We start from the raw sequence: 5,000 nt of genomic DNA, 5'->3' as shown, positions 1-5,000 counted from the left end.
TTTCTACAATTAAGCATAATATTATACATGGTGAAAGTATATTACAAACTAGAAACGTATTTTTTATTGGCAATATCTGTAATATGCAACAACTTCTCACATACTATATTCCCCTATCCGCAATTACCATGTATTTGATATCCCATATATAATGGAACAAAGGAGAACTAAACACTCTTTCCGAAAAACCTGGGTCATTCACAAACTTTTCCGTGGTGAGGTTCCATAACTTCTCATAGGAAAAATTATACCAAATTCGATCCTTCAGGTTTGGCTGGTTTGTATATCCAGCTTTTTCCGATTCCATTTTCAGCATACTAAATACCTCATGTATGCTGTCACCATCGTGAGAGAGTGGCATGAAAATGACATCTGTGTTATGCAGATATCTACTCATGGATGCAAAGTAGGATTTGTCAAACCCTAATCTGATCCCTACTCCTGAACACATTTGAGATGCCCCAAATGCTGTCTGAAATATTGTCGGCTCTGTACTAATGACAGCTTTTCGCCAGCAAAAGAAATGGATCTTGGAGAACTCGAAGATACCTTTGATAACAGTAGGGTTCTTTTGCAATGTCCCCAAGCATCCAATCAAATTGTCTTTCAAGCCAACTTTGGTCTTGGATGGCAAATGAGCATTTTCAATACTTCATAATTTATCAAGTACAACATCAAGTGATATACAAACACGTAATGAAGAACACATATAACCTAACCACCTAACACCAACTGGCACAAATATCCTAGGCAATATCATGTTTTTTTAAATTCTTTTAAGGACTCAAGACAAAATAATTTTGCATGTCTGTTCAGTAGTTCATGAATGGTTACCCGTCAATAGCATTAAAGTGAATTGGCCACTGAAAATGGACCTCATCATTTATATCCTCATAAAAATCAATCATTTCTGTTAATTCCCTGAGGTTATGACATGTTTTTATTCATATTGGTTATCTTCAATGAAGCTAGAGTGTCATCTCTTTTACCAATAGTTGCCTGCCTTTTCTTGCGGAAAATGGTAGTATCTAAAGGAATCAATCTGCTGTCAAGACCTACTACTTGAGAAAAAAAAGCATCAGTAAAATTTGTTGCATTATTTCCGTGATGTATTTCCGTTTCCCTTCTGGCAGTCATCAGGAGTGGATAAATCCTCTAAGGTTGAGGAAGATTAAGTTTCCGTTGTCATGTTCATCATCTGTATCGTTTTCACACTTTCCTGAATCTCACTCAGTAATTTATTTGCCAGACTACATTTCCTCTTAATTCTGTATTCCTTCCTTTTAGTAGGCTTTATGGTCAGCAGAACCAGTGGATGCAGCACTACCATTTAACTTTGCTTCATACCACTCGATGTCTTCTTGTAGCACTCTCTCGGTTGTCTTTTGCCTTTAAAAGATACGATTTCAGTACCAATAAACAAAGCTTTCAAACTCTCCTCCTGTGTATAATAATATACTTTCTTTATGTTAAGTACTTTTGTGATGGCCTTTAGTTTAGTATTAGTCTTCAGTCCAAATTTCTGATATAATTCTTCAATTTAGTCACAAGTTTCAAAGCAATTTGTCGTCCAGAAAAGTTTGAATTTCAATCAAACACTTTCAGCGAATTATATCGTGCCAATATATCACAAACAAGTAGCAACACAACAGAAGCTTGTTGGAATGTATAATAATGTTATTAATTAACTAACGTTTATATGCTTATTGAAGAAACACGGCATTACTTTACAGGCCATTAAGTTCAGTGAGGAACTGGAAGTATTGAAAGACTTCCGACCTAAGGTCATTGAGGAACTTGCTATATGCGGTATTAAAGTGCTTAAGGTCTGTGAGAAATTTGTTGCATGCAATATTTAGGTTCCCAAGGTCAGCGAGGAACTTGATGCACCTAAAGACACAAATTTGATTGCGATTCGGAAGGGAACTATCATCACTTAACGCTAGCGAGAAAGTTCGAAGTGCGTGGACCTCGTCTGCTGCGCGGCCCCAATTCCGCGAAAATGCGTAATATATTAAATTGAAAAGTGCAACCCCTAAACGTTATCAGATCAAGCTGATTTTTTTCACATTTCATTTTTATGATATATGGAGCCTATTTTTGTACAGTCACAATGAAATTTCAAAAGTTGCAATTATTGAAATACCCTAATGTACATGTTAGCACCCATCCACATTGGGTTAATGGACTGGTCCTTGGGTTTAAGAAAGACATCTTCAATAACATTAGCTTAACCTTGTTTTCATGAAAGATATGTCAAAGCGACTGGCTAAACAAACAAACAAACAAAAAAAATGTAAAAAGCCTGGGGAACACTTTACATACTTGTGTGTATGTGTGTGATTATTAATAAATTTGCAATCCCTCACGCAAACTGAACTGTATCTCATTCCTGGCAAATAATAGTTGGCTTCTTAAACCTTCTGAAACTGGCCAAATCTATAGACGCTTGGTCCTATGGTACGAGTCTAAATAGGATATACCAGTTTTAGTTGCTCATTGCACACCTAGATGATTTATATACAGTAATTAATTGAAAGGGACATTTCTTGTGGATTAGTATGTTTCATTCTGTGTAATGGAAATTAAACACAGTAAATGCAGGTATGCATCTGAAGTGCATCCTTAGAACCATTGCACACTGCACACATTTCAGTGTTTTTATATTCACACCAGAGCTCTCTGCAAAAAGTACCATACTTCCCATACTGATTTACAAAGCCAAGGTTAACAATATATTGAAAATCTGGTATATTTCTAGTATCATACAGCCATCGAATCTCACAATTTTTTTTTTTTTTTTTTAATTCTTCCTGATGTGTATTGCGTGAATCTGCTATTATTTTCCATTGCAAATGACTGTTTCTGGAATTGTAGGGGAGGGTATGAAGTGTATCAGAGAAATTTTAGGGTAAAACAGGCTTATATGTAATAAATATGTAATAAAAGCAGGTAAAACACAACAAAAACATTTAAAATCAGCCATGTCCACCATTAATTGAGATCTGCAGACTGAACCACCAACTTTTCAAAACCAAAGGGAACACACTTTTGGCAAACCCTATGGATAATACAAACTTCCACTTACAACCCCCTATCCTGGGGATCTGCCCCTGGACCCCCATGGTGTATATATATATATTGCATTCTAACCATGTAACCCACCTAATCCTCTGGACCCCCAGGTGAGCAGACCTTGAATAATAATAGATATTGTCTCACAGTTAACTCAATTGTTTCAACATGTAATTTGCTGACAAAAAACACTTACCTTCATGTCTATATTAATTCCATGAAAATTGCACCATTTCAACACTTGGGGGCAATCAATAGGCTCTAAAATTACGAGTTGGATACTGATGTCCCTTTTATCCATTTTTGCCACAATATTGATCAGAAAATGCCCGATAATCAACATAACAATGAAAACAAAACAATTCTCACAGGCACTCCTCAAGGAATGATGGCCCAGGAACTGTCAAATCACCCAGTAGCGAATACACACAGAGTTTAATAAAAATGATTTTAAAAATCATGTAAAATTGTTGGAAATGTTAAATTTCTTGATATAAAATAGACAAAATATATAATCATGAAAGAAAAAACACTTTGATCTAGAATTATTAGCTTTTAAAATGGTGTAGTAACACAAGAACTAGTTGACAAAGTGCAAAATGAGTTACGCGGTCAGCATAAGCTTGACATCGTGCTTTTAACATCATGAGCAACTAAGAAATATGCACTGCAGGCACATCAAACCTACTGAATAACCTCATTATTAACAATTTGCGGAGGAAGTGCTCTGAATGAAAATTGTCATATAATTTTCGTTCTATAGACTACATATACTATTTTCCTTGGATCTTATGGCTGTCCAAAACTTAACCTAACCCATTTTTCTTGTATTTTATGGCTGTCCAAAACTTAACCTAACCCATTTTTCTTGTATCTTATGGCTGTCCAAAACTTAACCTAACCCATTTTTCTTGTATCTTATGGCTGTCCAAAACATAACCTATCCCTATTTTCCTTGTATTTTATGGCTGTCCAAAACTCAACCTAACCCTATTTTTCGGTAAATTTTCCGAATAACGCTGTGTTACGAAATACCATAAAAATGATATCGATGGATTCCTCTCAACCTCTACTATTCATATATAGTGGAAATAATGCACGATTCCACCCCTGGGGCCTCAAATCTTGGTTTCTTTTTTTAAGGCACTTTGTGCTACCTCGTCCTATTTTGGGGCATATTTCACTTGCAAAATCTGAACTCAATTACCTACCTAACTTTGGCTAGTTTTGAATTAAGCCCTAGCCAAAGGGGGGGGCTTTGACCCCCTTGTGGACCCCCCCCTTTTTGGGACACTTCGTGCAACATACCTTGTGCAAAATACCCCGAAAACTACCATCCTTGCCCTGAAATTCAAACATGGCTGCGTTTACGTATTTACAGCTAGCGACAAGCTGTGGACTAGAAACCCCCAATGAATTATCTGCATGGGCTGTTTTGTTCTTTCGATAGATGGCGCAATATTACCCATCGTTTACAGTATAATTATAGAGAGCCCTTTATTGAGTGGTCATGTCATTTTTGGTCCTAGTTTCCTATCCTGAGGAATATACGAGACGAAAACTTATGACGCAGTGTGAAGGTTATTCATGGTCACAGCATTTTCATCTATTTACGTATCATAAGTATCATGAAGCGCCCTGAATAGGGGGGGGTACACAGGGGTGCATAGCTCCCTCTTGGCAAAGGCTGACTTCAAAACTAGGCAAACTGAGGTAGGTAATTGGGTTAAGCTTTAACATATGAAACATGTACTGAAGTAGCACGAGGTAGCACAAAGTGCCATAAAAAGGAGGGGGTTCAGGGGGGTAAGGCCCCCTTGGCTAAGGCTAACTTCAAAACTAGGCAAAGTTAGGTAGGTAATTGGGTTAAGATTTTGCAAACAAAATATGGCCAGAATTCATATCATACCCCGCAATTTCCCTGC

The 5,000-nt window shown here is 36.9% G+C and overlaps 1 protein-coding gene across 1 annotated transcript in view; it reads right to left on the bottom strand.

Annotated features, from left to right (window-relative positions):
• Positions 1-5,000, bottom strand: part of LOC122243471 (replication termination factor 2) — an 11,692-nt gene that overhangs the window by 6,106 nt on the left and 586 nt on the right. The window lies entirely within an intron of this gene.

Source organism: Penaeus japonicus, unplaced genomic scaffold (genome assembly GCF_977035675.1).
Source record: "Penaeus japonicus unplaced genomic scaffold, GWHDUDI00000001_assembly GWHDUDI00000025, whole genome shotgun sequence".
NCBI lineage: Eukaryota > Metazoa > Arthropoda > Malacostraca > Decapoda > Penaeidae > Penaeus > Penaeus japonicus.
This window is presented reverse-complemented; position numbering and strand designations above follow the sequence as displayed.